This window comes from Pipistrellus hanaki (assembly GCF_964339955.1).
Source record: "Pipistrellus hanaki genome assembly, chromosome: 8".
Lineage (NCBI taxonomy): Eukaryota > Metazoa > Chordata > Mammalia > Chiroptera > Vespertilionidae > Pipistrellus > Pipistrellus hanaki.
The window spans coordinates 21,361,509-21,376,469 of record NC_140510.1 but is presented as its reverse complement, the minus strand read 5'-3'; positions in this window follow the sequence as shown (position 1 = coordinate 21,376,469).

The window sequence follows — 14,961 nt, the reverse complement described above, 5'->3', positions numbered from 1 at the left end:
CTGTGAACAAGTCAGGACCTTCTATGCTCACTACTTCAGAGTCCCAAAACTCAAATGGCACATGAAGTATCAGTTTAGCTATGACAAGTACTTGATTTTTTTCAAGCACCTACTATGTGTAGATCCATTTTTTTAAATATTCAAGATCAATTAAAGACCTGAATTATATAATTAAAAGAATGTCATATTTATTTTTATTTTTGCACCCAGTTTAGAAAAAAACTGAAACACAATAAATATAATGTCCTTGAGGTTGGCATATTTTCATTCTTTGCGGATGACTTTACTTTTTGAAACACCCCATTTCCCTCCCCGCAAAAAATAACCCAAAAACAGTTTTATGCCATCTTGGTCAATAATGTGTCTGATCAAACAGGCTGATACTACTTTTTGTCAAAAGAAGATATGAACCTGGATTTATTTTTGTGTCTGGGAAAACAAGCAAGGCGATTCTGAAATGGCTTTGAATGATGATAGGCTCATGAAAAATGTCCAATGCCTTTCAAGCAAATGATTAGAAAGGGATGTGGCACCTTTGGTTGTGCAAACTAATCACTTAGAGGTGCCTGTTACTGTCCTTTACTTTATAATCCTAACCTACTTAATTCATATATAATATTTCCTTAATATTATGAATATCAAAAGCATGGAACACTACTGACTTTATATTCTGTGAAGTGTTTCCTGTATATTATCTTGAGACCAAAAAAACCTGATTATATTACAATTAGCAATTAAATAATTGAATTCCATTTATGCCAAATGAGCCCTAGATACTAAGAAATTGCACAACTGATGTATAATTTACTCACACCAATTAGGGTTACATGATTATGTTCTGAACCTCAAATCAATCCTCTTCTGGAAAAAGAGTTGGACCAGAAAATACTGAACTTTAACAATGATGATATTTGATAGACATAAATTTAATTAGGGACATAAATTGAAAGTTATATAAAAAAAGGGGGGGTATAGCTTAGTGTTCAAGTAAAATGCACCAAAGTTCAAAATGTTTAATTATTCATAGAGATTTACTTCCAAAAATGGAAATAATAATTTGTGTTCAGATCCTGAATGAGTGTTCTGTATTTCTTGGTGTGATGGATTAAAAATGAAATGTGACTGGCATTCTACAATGATAATTGGAACCATTTCTAGCCATTTTGTTATATTTTGCTACACAATCACTGACATAATTTTTTTTTTTTTTAATCTAGCTTGTCTTTAAACAGTAACCCAAGATTTAGCCTAGGATTTTTTTTTAGTCCAGGATTATTACCATTGAATCATTTTGAATGAATTGCATGTTAACCTTCTTTATATCAATCCCCACATATTTTAATAATTTGACTACTTAGAAAAACCCTAATCTATGACTATAAGTACTGATGTATACCTATAAGTTGAATTTTTTTACGATTTAGAAATTTATATATATTTTTTCATCTCTCAGTCATCATTATTTTTTAAATATTTTTATTAATTTTTTAGAGAGAGGTGGAGTTCAAAACCCAAGGCATGTGCCCTGACTTTGAATCGAATTGGCAACTTTCGGTGCTGGGGATGATGCTCAACCATGTGGACCACACCGGCCATGCCTTATCATTATTTTAATGACCAATTTATACTGATTTAAAAATGTAAGAATCTGTAAATATGAAGAAACAAAATATTTGTATAAGAAATAAAATTTCAAATTGCTTTTATTATATCTGGTCCTTGGTTTAGACAATAGCAAGTATCCATTTGTTGTTTGCTCTTAAATATCATCAGATTGTTAAATCACCCAACCACTGAAAATAATGTTATGCCTGGTAGGCATCCTAATATAAGTTATAAAAGTTGTCACTGGTGCTTAGTTTTAAGGCTCACTTTCTATTGAGATATTTATAAAGTATGACTCATTTATACTAACGGAAACACACACACACACACACACACACACACACACACACACACACATGAACAGTTCCAAAAATTTAATTTGTAAAATATTCTACTTTAAAGATAACCAAGAACTCAGCCCGTGTGGCTCAGAGGTTGAGTATCAACCTATGAACAAGGAGGTCATGGGTCAATTCCCAGTCAGAGCGCATATCCGGGTTACAAGCTGGCTCCCCAGTGTGGGGCATGCAGGAGACAGTGGATCAATAGTTCTCTCTCATCATTGATGTTTCTATCTATCCCTCTCTCTTCCTTTCTGAAATCAATAAAAGTATATTTAAAATTTTTTTCTGATATTTATATAAATATATATATATATTTATATATATATATATATATATATATATATATATATATATATATATATATAGAGAGAGAGAGAGAGAGAGAGAGAGAGAGAGAGAAAGAGAGAGAGAGAGAATGGGCATATTAATATGTAATACACTGATGAGCTGGAGAAGGGTACTTATTAGCTCAGTGCCTCATCACCCCAGGCTCCCTGTTTTTCTCTTTTTTCTCTTTCTGCAGTGGGAGCTATTAGACTTGCGTAAACTTGACTCAATGTATAACTGCCAGAAGATAGTCACTGTCCTTCCTGCCATAGATTCTCTTTCATTCTGCCCAAGTTGTCATTTGTCTATCATTTACTAGAGACCTGGTACATGGATTCATGCACTAGTGGGGCCACTCAGCCTGACCTACACCCTCTCACAATTTGGGAACCCTCAGAAAACGTCCAAGAGCCAGTTTCGGCCTGATCCCCACAGGCCAGGCAGAGGTACTCCACAGGTACAAGAGTCTGTGCACTGGGCCTCTATTATGCATATAAGATGTTTGGTTACTCTCTTCCTGCCGTTCTCCCTTCTCCCTCCCCTCTGAGATTCATTAATCTGTTCCATGTTTCCATGCCTGGGATTTCCACTCCTGCATTGAGTGTCTGCCCCCTGGTGGTCAGTGTGTGTCATAGCCACTGGCCGGTTGACCTGGGATTGGCTGGCCACTTAGGCTTTTATACATATGGATAGCTCTCTTTTTCAATATGTATACCCTATTACTACTCCTCCTCCTCAACTTTGTAAATTATTGTGTTTCTTTTTACTTTAAAGTAAGTAAAGTAGTTCCATACTAGAGGTTTTCAGAACATCCCACTTTTCTTTTATTAATTGAAGAAAACCGGGTCTGAATTGTTCAAATTGTCTAAACTTAAAATGACAAGCTTTGGGTGTAGAGTTGCTTCATTTCCTTAGAATGTTTTGCAGAATCTAGGGCACTCCAGGTGCTGCATTTCTTTATAAAGGATTTGTCTCTTTCCTCATAAAAAGAACAGGCAAGTACTTATAAAATGCTTAAAGGCAGAATAAATACTAAATCTTCCTCAATTTAAAACTGTTGATAAAATAGCTTATAGAGGACTTACACTCTTGCTTCTGAAATAGCTCTATTCTTGCTAATGCATTGTTTTATTCATCATGTGAAATTTTAGTATCAAAATGTCATATAAAGGGAGGATATTATTTCTACAAAAGTGAGCACACAGATGGAATACAAGTTTAAGTTAAAGTATCAAGGACAGAATTCTGCTTTTTTTTTTTTTAACAGACTGATTAAACAAGATATATTCCAAACTGCAAGTATACACACACACACACACACCACATAACATTTCAAAATAATCATGGTTTGTTTGTTTGTTTGTTTGTTTGTTTATTTATTTATTATGGTCTAACATAATTGTCCTTATCCCTCTATTCCCATCCCAAACCCCTCCCTACATATGCCCCCAGCACCCTGTTGTCCATGGCCACTGGCTAGGCCCATATGTATGCACACAAGTCCTTTGGTTGATCTCTTTCCCTTACCCCCACCCTCCCTTACTTTCTCTCTGAGTTTTGAGAGTCTGATTGCTGCTTCTCTTTCTCTGGGTCTATTTTTGTTCATCAGTTTATGTTGTTCATTATTTCCTCTAGATGTGTGAGATCATGTAATCCAAGAAATACCCTTGTAGAACCTAAACTGCAACAAGCCATAATGGTTATGCTGCGAGGCAAATGAATCAGTCTGTAGTGAGTTCCTTTTTGGGCCAACAGTATTTCGAGTCCCAATTTCAATGTCAAATAGTTCCTGTGTGTACATGTCAGCCATGATATTTCAGATCTGGTTGGTGGACAAATGGTGGTGATGCAGGTCCGACCCTCTCTGGTTTGGTCCTGGACATCCTTCAGCAACACGCAGCTGCTGTCTGCTGGTATGCTGTGGCATTGTCAGCATCTTCTATCTCTAAATTGTGTGTCTTCTGTCTTCATGGCTGGAGTGCTTCTGTCTATTCCTCTTTGCTACAGGATTCCAGATGGTCTCGGAGTTGTTTTCTGAAAATATACAAACATATGCTGGACCAAAAGTTAATAAAGGGATATTTTCTTTAAATTTGATTTGGGATTCTTTTTCATTTTTAATAAATGAATATTCTAGAAAAACTGATTGTACTGTACAAAAAGCTGTTCCTAAGGTGTTAACAAAAATTCTTATTGGCAGAGAGTCCCATGGTAAAATTGCACAACATGTTATGAACCTAAAGCAGTCATAGTGTAGCACAAATAATTTAAAATGTAAAAGCTATCAAGACAACATTATAAAATTTCCAAAAGTCTCCTATTATTTAAAGTAAAAAAGGGGGTGACAGTGGAAGAATATCATGTAAGGAAAATATCCTGAGAATAATTCACATCTAAAAAATTTGTAATTTAGAAAATTAACCTTCATTCAAAACGCTAATAGCAAGATACCCATGAAAATACACATGTGGTGACAAAACAAGCCAGGGGAAAATTATTTGGGGGGAAAAAAATCATGGTCTATTTAGAATGGGTTAAAATGTGTGTGTGTGTGTGTGTGTGTGTGTGTGTGTGTGGTGTGTGTGTGTGTGTGTGTGTGTGTGTGTGTATCCTATTTTAATCTTGATTAACTTCTCTTTTTGACCCTATATATCATCTTATTTATTGTTTTAATATGATGAGCAAAAAAATGTTGTAAAAAGCCTTGGTATAATCACTATGCAACTTCAATAATTATCAGTAATTTGTCATTCTTCTTTCACCTAGTCTGCCATTTTTTTCCTTGAGTATTTTGAAGCAAGTTCTAGATTACACTAGATTTGTTTATCAATCTTTTCATCTCTATGTGTTATGGATGACTAGATCTTTGATAAAGGTGAAAATTGGGAAGCCCAAATATGTCTGAACTTGAGGTAATAATCATGGAATCTATCATTGTTTGCATCTTGTTTTCATTAGATTTCCATGTACCAAAGGCCTCGGAAGTGAAGAACTATTCAGTCTGTAAAACAGCTCTGAGTTGGGTTGAAATCAGAATGGAAAAGGTGGGGCTTCAGCCTGCAGGCCCACCCTGAGCTGAGCTGGTGCTCCTGAATTTCTTGCCAGTATCCCAGGTCCTCAGTCAGATGCTTCCCCTGCTGATGGCACCTAAGATTAAGAGCACAGCCAGAAATAACTTATTGTTGATACCAGTACATGTTGAGCATATCATCCCTTTGAATGTAATATAAAATATCTATTCATTTTTCCCAAGGGCTATTTCTGTTGGCATAGAATTTAGTTCACATGGACAAAAGGTCCTCTCTGGCTCTTTAGTCTCCCTTCTTCATTGTCCTCCTCTCACTCCACCCGCCCCAACTCCCTTCAGCTGTTTCTTCCACCTGTTCTTCCCAGAGTCACACTCCATCCCAGGACCCTCAGGAAGTGCTGATGGGCATAAGGAGTGGACTCAAACAGAGCTGGAGTCAAATCCTTCTAACGTTTAACACCTAGGAGACTTTGGGAAATGTGCTTTACTGCTTTAAGTGGCACTTTCATCATCTGCTAAAAAGAAAGAGAAAATGACACACATCTATTATGAAAGTTAAATTAAATGTGAATATAAAATGCTTAACTTAGTGCCTGGCACATAGAAAGTACCTACTATTTCAATACTACCTTAGAGGGGAGCAAAATATGCCAGCCCAAAATATGCTACTTTGGCATGTTGATTGTTTTTAATTAAAGTTACTTGAGGAACAGCCAGTGCAAGAAGGACCTCTGACCCTCTTCTCTGTCACCCTGAAAGCAAAAATTAAAACTCCCAGGTGAATAGGGCCCTCCCAGCACTGGAGGTAGTAAATCTTTGTCCTTATCACCAGAAAAAGGAAATTCAGAGCTGAGACTTTAAACAAACTCTGCTTAGCTTCCTCACGAATCAGTACCCAGGCACAAGATTCTTTATCTTGTCAGTTCTTCACAAAAGTAATGTTTCCTTGTCTAAAAAACATAAAAGTGGCCTGTTTTAATCATTTCTGTAGGTCCACGTCTGTGGGACTTCTGAGTATACAAAATTATACTGTATTTTCCCCTGTTAATATCTTCTGGTAATCTAATTTTTTGAAACAGATAGAAAACCTAGAAGGGAATTATTTTCCTCCTTGATTTATTGATAATTATTTCCTCCTTACCCATGGCTGTGTGCACCTCAGCCACAGACCACCACCATGGATTGACTGAGAAGAATTGGCAAATGAACTAGTCTTTTGTGCAATCCTTAGGTACAGCCAGAAGTGAACTCTTAAGGCAGGGATTTTATACTATATTTTATGTCTCTACAAAATTAAGCACGGCACTAGATGCACAGGAAGTGTGTATTAAATAGTTGCTGAATTTAAATATTATCAAAGCCAATATTCATGTCCTAAGAAGAATGAGATGGGCTTGATTAGATGTGAAATGACTTTTTATTTTTTTCCATTGAAAAACAATACATTTAAATGCCTAGGTCCATGGTCTGCAAACTGCAGCTTGCGAGCCACATGTGGCTCCTTTGGCCCCTTGAGTGTGGCTCTTCCACAAAATACAACTGCCCGGGCTACTCTATTTTGAAGACGTGGTGTTAGAAGAAGTTTAAGTTTAAAAAATTTGGCTCTCAAAAGGAATTTCAATCATTGTACTATTGATACTTGGCTCTGTTGACTAATAAGTTTGCTGACCACTGGCCTTGGTCATTCATAACTCCTATGCCCTCATGCATCAATTTTTATCTCTTTTCTTCATCTTTCAGTTCTTCATGAATACATTTTTAGCTAATGTCTACCAATTTGCACATAGATGCTAAACAGGACATTTATACATGAAAATAACTTTTGCCCGGTCCAATGTGGACAGGGGTTTGATTCCTGGTCCGGGCATCAGCAGGAGTTGTGGGCTTGAACCCCAGTAGTGGGTGTGCAGGAGGCGGCCAATCAATGATTCTCTTTCATCATTGATGTTTCTATCTCTCTTCCTCTTCCTTCCTCTCTGAAATCAAAAAAATATTTTTAATTAGTTAATTAAAGAATTCTTTCAACATAAAATTATGTTGTATTACATTATATTAGTACTACATTAACACTATATTATTATATTGTTACATATATCTTTTTATCTTTCATAATTCTTGTTTTTTATCTAAATGGCTAAGAGCTGAGACACAGAATGAAAATGCATCATATGTGTACTGCCTCTGTATGAGTCCATCACTCCATTTTTATTCTTTTTAAATATTATCCCAACTTTCAAGGCGAAAAAGTGGTGCAGTTGTTCTGATAAAGTTAATACCCTTTTGTCACTTCAGCAAAACAAACAAACAAAATTCTAAATTGTTTGATAGGTCTAGAAAGACACTATCAATTGTGAATTTACCAGAAAATGTTCTATATAGATGTGACTCATTGTATTCATGTGTTTATGACATGGTTTAAATGTAACTGATTCTCAAACTCCTATACATATACAAATAATGAAATATTTAATTAATAGGTATCATGAATGAACAGGGAAAATATTTTGGGAAAAGAAACTGCATATGACACAAGGAATATATAATTTGTTATTTTCATGCTCTTTCCTCAGAATCATGTAACTTCAGAGTATAGACATGGTTAAATCCTGCTGTGCTTAAAATTAACTACATTAAGCTCACATCGACTGTGGATTTTTGAATCAATGAGTATATTTGTATGAGACAATAATTTGGGTGATTGCATTATTTAAGATTTTTTTACAGTTTATCAAAGTTGGACTATCAAACAATCCAATTTGATAAGACAAATAATTTGCATAAGCATATAATATTTGAAAATACTGCCAAGATCTCACTCTCGGTTGGAGACATTCATTGATGGTTGCAGGGCACTGAATAGAAAAGCTGCAATCACAGCTATATTCTGCCAAACTATTCATTCTCTTAAATGAGTGAAACTAACAACAAATTAAATAAAATTATTGCCTTCTTCCCTAGCTTATCAGGAGTTCTAAAGTGTTTATTTTCAATGACATTTGGTGGAATACTACCCTACCCTCTTCCGAAGGCCCTAATTCTATTGAAACGTTAACAAAATGAATCGGGTTGCTCTTTTTATGAACTCCTTTTTGTCTTAAAATCTAAAATCTTTTTATCTGAGATGTTTATTTATTTATTTTTTTTGTTTGTTAATTTATATAATCCTTTGTCTCATGGGGCAGAAATTAGAGATGGGGTAGGAAAAAAAAAATAGGAAAGAACTGGGAAAGAATGTGTCTAGTTTCTTCAAAGTGATAAATCGCCTCCAGATTTTGATTCCACCTGGATGACTGCAAATTTGGGTGCATCAAGATGTAAAGACTAGATAACTAACAGAAGGGCTGTCACAGGATTATTGTTCCAAAGTTAGAAGTGGCAGAAGGCAACTCCTGCAGACTCTGGAAGAAGGGTTAGGCTTGGGCTATATTTAGACAATAGAACCAGCAAGTAAGCAGAAAGAAGCTTTGGGTGAGGTCAATGTTCCTCCGTAGGGGGGAGAATGTCATTTGAGACAGGTGAGGTATTTTGACAGGGTCATATTCCTTGCCTTTTCTACTTTTTTCTTTAATACATTTCCATTTTTATAGACATAAAACTTAACAAAAGACAGTGAAGAGGCCTAACTTATAGATCAGCTCCCAGGAATTCCCACCAATCTAAGGAGGCCTATGCTTACAGGATGGTGCCTAATTCCACACCAGTCCTAAATTTAGAATGTTCAGGAGTAGAAGAAAATGGTGAAATTTTGGGAGGGGAAGGAAATTCTAGATCCAATACCTTAGGATCTCAGGTTCTATGTTGTAAGTGTCTGGGCATCTGTATTCAATTCTAGGCGAATATAGCAATAGTAAGAATTTCTATATATTACATGCTGTATTCATTACATACTGGAAAGAATGTATGTGTGTGTATGCATGAATGTGTATGAACTTTTATATAAAAAGTTATGAAATATTTTTAAAATTGTCTAATTATTATCTTGGATAACTTATGAGAAAGTAGCCAAAAAAGATTTTAACTGATATGTGTAATCAAATGTATTTTCCATTTGTTTTGTAGGGGGAATTTTGTGCTTCAGTGGAAAATTAAGCATAGTCAGAGCATACACATCTTGGTTACCAGTTCTAGCATTATATTGCCTTTGAGCTATTTTCACACTCTAAATTATAGATAATTGATGAGAATGCAAAATATTGTTTATAGATATGTTAATTCTGTCCTGTAGAATTTCAATTTATTTTCCACTCCCAATATGGAAGCAGCCAATTTTGCCTCTATTTGCATACTTGCTTCAATAGTCCTGATCTATGTATGTGTGTTTTCTTTGAGTTCTCCTTTGAATGGGTGTTAACAATTTAACACTTCCCTCATTAAAAGAATTAAATATTCTGTATAAAATGTATTAATATTATATCTGTATGAGTTACCATTTTTATTGCCCTTTAACATGCTTTTTCTTCCCCAGATTAAATATGTGTGTGTGGGAGGACATTAAAAAACAACAACACATACTTGGAAACATGTACATATTTATTAGTTATTTTTGCTACATATTATATATTCATATTAAATATATGTTTTTGTACTATATATTTATTTTATTTTTCCAGTTTTATTGAGGTAAAATTGACAAAAATTATGTATGTCTAATGTGCACAATGTGATCTTTTGATACACATATACATCTATTTCTGAGAAAATGCTATAATCAAGCTAATTTACATCTTTAGCACCTCACATAGTTACCATATTTGTTTGTGTGTGGTGAGAAATATCATTTCTCTTAGAAATGTCAACCATACAATCCAGTTCCATGAACTGTAGTTATCATGTTATACACTATATCTCTAAAACTAACTCACCTTTCAGAGCCAGCATCTCCCCACTTCCCACACCTCTAAACCCCTGGCAAACACCACTCTTCTCTCTGCTTTTATGAGATTGACTATTTCAGATTTCACATATAAGTGAGATTATTTAATATTTGTCTTTTTGTGTCTGGCTTATTTCCCTTAGCATGATGCCCTCAAGGTTCATCCATATTGTCACAAATGGCAGGATTTACTTCTTTATTTAAGGCTGAATAATATTCTATTGTATATGTTCTCTACATTTTTAATATTTCTTTAATAAAAGCCCAATGCAGAAAGATTTGTGCAAGAATGGGCCTTCCTTTTCTTGGCTGCTGGCATGCATTTCTGCTCCAGCCCCCGAGCCACCTCTTTCCACTTTGGCCCCACCTTCCCACACTGCCCAGAGACCCTGAGCAGCTGGAGTGGTACAGAATGTCTGCATGGATGCCATGGTGACAATGCAAATGGCCCGCCCCACCCCCAGCTGCTCCGTGACTGTGTATGCAAATTAACCCACCATATTTGTTGGGTTAATTTGCATACTCATTCCTGATTGGCTGGTGGGTGTCACGAAGGTATGGTCAATTTGAATCTTTCTCTTTTATTAGTGTAGATCTGTAGACAGACCCTTAAGTTATTTTCACAACTTGTCTATTGTAAAATTCTGCAATGAACATGAAAGTGAAGATATCTTTGCAAGATACTAATTTCATTTTCTTCAAATATGTACATATGCAGAAGTGGGATGGCTACATCACATGGTAATTTTAGTTTTAACATTTTGAGGTAGCTTCATATTGTTTTCCACAGAGGTTGGACCACTTTACATTCCCACCAGTAGTGCACAAGGGTTCCCTTTTATTCCTATTTTAACCAACACTTTTGTCTTTTTAATAATAGCCACCCTATCTAATAAAAAGTAATATGCAAATTAACCATCACTTCACTGCACCCACATGCCACACCCAGTAGCCAATCAGGAGCAAGTATGCAAATTAACACAACCAAGATGGCTGAGGCCTTAGAGAAAGCAGGAGAGAGGCTTGGGTTTCCCAGGCACTGGAGAAAGCCAAGCTTTTCACACACCCTGGCTGGTCCAGGCCTCTGCTTAAGGCTTACAAAGTTTCAATTATAGAAGATAAATAAATCCCAGATACCAGGGCCTCAGCTCAGAATGTGGCCCTATCTTGGGATAGCTGATAATATAGAAGCAAAACTCAGAGGTTAATCTCTAAAGGTTATCTACAGTTACTACCCCTGAAGCTACTGAGTCAGTGGGAATCAATCTCCTGTATTTCTGGTCCCAGGCACAGGAAAATTGCCTTAGCCTCCAGGTCTCCACCTGGAAGCTGAGATAACTACCCTATGTTTAGGTAAGTAAGTGAATGCCCAAGCCAAAATAGCAGGGTTAAAATCAGTTTTTCAATAAAACCTTGCCCGCCTTTTTTAACCAATCATCAGCCTCCGGTGGTCTTATTTTGAACCCAGGGTTCAACCCCAAAACAGGGTCCTTACAATATCTTGAGAAAAATAATTTTCTAAGACTCACATGGGAGGATGAGTGATTTTATTTGCATGGAATTAAATTTCTGTGTTTCCAAAGCCCAATCTTCCTTAATCCAGTTATAGAAGAAGTGCAGCTAGGGTTTAGGTAGAGCTAGAATCAAAGTCAATGTCTAGAATATTCTCTCCATGTTGGTACTGAGTTGAGTTCAATATCAGGCTGCTTGTCTGTAGGTCCACATGGCCCATAGCAAGTACAGGAGAATGTGTCCCCAGCAACGAGTCTCAAGAGCATAGGAAGAACCAAAAGCACAAGAGAGCACACTCTTTGTTCAGGGAATTAAGCATCACAAATCTTGTTGAACTTGCAGTAGCCACACTCATTCTGGCCAATGATCTCTGTTCCAAGGTGTGATTGACAGTAAATATATTTGCTAGTGCCCCCAACTTTATTGGGCATGTGTCTATTTTCCCTTTGCTCCTTTCATGTATTAACAACTAGGTTAATTACAATGATATCAAAGGGAAGCAGAATAAGCCACTCCACAATAGGCTCTTTGTGATAAGAATTATTTTGAGCTGGTTATCCTTAAGAAAAAGCAGACACATGAAAATCTCTGAATAACAAATAGCAATTATCCCTTTGTAAGATAATACTTACATTTATAAGGGGAAACTCCATTTGTAAGGGTGTCTCCCTTTCTATACCAGGAAGGGGAAAATTGCTAAATCTCTAGAAACTTTTCATCAATGGAGAAGGCAACCACTAAAATCTATGAAAATCTCACCCTTGTTTACTATGTTTCTTTCTGCTAAGCTTCCATTATCTCAGTAACTGCCCCTAGCATCATCTTTGCTGTGTTTTTAGCTGAAGGTAATATTTAAGGTGGGGACTTGGGCCATTTCAGGGAAGTTACTTAGTTTTCCTCGGTGTCTCCCACATTTTATTATGGAGGGAGGGAGACACTTTATTAAACTTTCATTTGTTTCTTATGTTAATCTGTCTTTTATTAAAAGGAGGGTCTTAGAACCTAGAAATGTAGAGGGAAAATTTTTTTTAATGGTCATATTCTTTTAAAAAATACCATATTATGTTTTCACAAATGCAACATTATTTAGCATCTTCCATGTTCAGGCTCTGTGCTAAGCATGGTAAGACAGCAGTGGTCAAGACAGACACGGTGTCTACTCTAATAATGATTTGATTAAAAAAAAGAAAGAATAAAAGTTATGAAGGTAATGGAATAACTTAGTTATTTTAAGTATTAATTCTCTCTCAGCAGGAATTTTTTTTAAAAAGATCGGGTGGAAAGCAGAATTCTAAGATGTCCCCAAGATTCCCACTGTCTGGTACACACACCCTGTGTAAGCCCTTTGCTTTGAGTGTCATTGAGGCCTGTTAATATAATGACATAGGTGCTCTTCTTTGTGAGACAGGAAAAACCTTTCCTTTACTCTTCAAGATTTTTTCAGTCAGTGTAATACTTAAGTCTACATAAGATAGATTAATAAGAGAAATAATCATATTTCATTACATATGTACATATGGGAACCCCGCACAGATGGGGCAGTAAGAGAACCTATACACAGACATGTTTCAGGGACAGAAAGTTAAAACGAGGTGCATGTGGTATTCTGAGCTAAAGGTGAGGTAAGGCGCCTGGGACGTCACGGGGAGGACAGTCACTGCAGGAGGATAAGATGAGCAGATGTTCGGTAATTAGTAGTTTGCCCTATAAATAGGTCAAAAAAGGTATCTCTGATCACCTCTCATTCTGGGCAAGGTCCGTTAATTTAAATTATTCCAAGTAGGTAAGGGAGGGGCAGAAGTTTCTCTTGATCCTATTGGGCCTTGGTTACCTTTAACTCAAAACAATCCATATATCACAGAGTCACATCTTTGGATGACTAGTTCTGATACTGTTGTACTTTGCTATTATTAATAATAGAAAATGAGCAAAAAGGAAGTCAGACATTATAGACATGTAATTTGGGCAGCTTCACCAGGAAGCTGCAACTTTACATTCCCCGTGGAACCACTGCAGATCACTGGGGAAAGGGATACAACGAATGGGAGATGGATTCATGCACAGTGAAGTTGTGGTGACGTAGGGAAGGTACTTGCTTGTTAGTCAAACCTGGGGACAGAGACTATCTCGCGTGGCACAGTAATTGAGTGTCCATCTATCAACCAAGAGGTAACATTTCGATTCCAGGTCAGGGCACATACTTGGGTTTCAGGCTGGATCCTGATATGGAGTGTGCAGGAGGCAGCTGATCAATAATAATCTCTCATCATTGATGTTTCTATCTCTCCCTCTTCCTTTCTCTCTCTAACATCAGTAAAAGTATGTATATGTATATATTTAGGGGGGGAAAAATACAACCTGGGTCAGAGATCATTGGCCAGGATAGGCATGGCCACTACAAGCCTGTGAAAATTTGGGAATACATATTGCCCTAAACAAATAAATTCTCCTGGTTCTTGTTGCTCTTCAGTCTTGGCTCTTGGCTCATAAGGCTCTCTCATTCTTGCTCCCTTGCATTTGCTTATATTTCCTCCTTAGTCATGTGGCCATGCAGACCCCACATGCAAAGGACTGATGGACTGCAGAGGGAAACAAAAGCTAAGCTAACTTAATGCTGGATTGGACACTGCTCAAACAGGGAACAGAAACTCTGGACACTTGCTTTGATTTTAGTCCTGCTAAAGGGAAATAGGACCTTGGAAACTCAGGGATGTAATTCCATGGAAATAAAAATCACTCGTTCTCCCATCTGTGCCTCAGAAAATTATTTTTAGGGGGAATAGTACAAGAATTCCACTCCCGCAGCAACAGGTGGGGATGAAGACTCTGCTTCCACCAATAACAGTTCTGAACCCAAGCACCTGATTAGGGGAGGTTATATTATATAGCAAATGGGATGGCATGGTAGCTCCCTTAATTAGATGAGCCTCCGTCTTCACCAATTAGAAGGCTTTGAGGGGGAAAAAGCCCTACATTGTGAGACAGCTGTACGGATAGTACCTGAGAGCAGGCTTTAGATGCTGAGACAACTCCCTAAGGAACAGCTTGCCAGAAAATATAAACTTCAGTCCTACAGCTGCAAGGAATGGACCTCAGCCAATCTTGGAAGAGATTGTTGAGCTCCAGATGAGAACACAACCCAGCCAACACTTGGATTGTTAGTCTTTGGCAGTCTGGGAAGATAATGATAGCACCAAAAGCTAATAGAGATGGGACTAATTAAAAAATGTCAGTCCTGCAACAATCAGAGTAGGGCATTCCTGGCAGTTTTA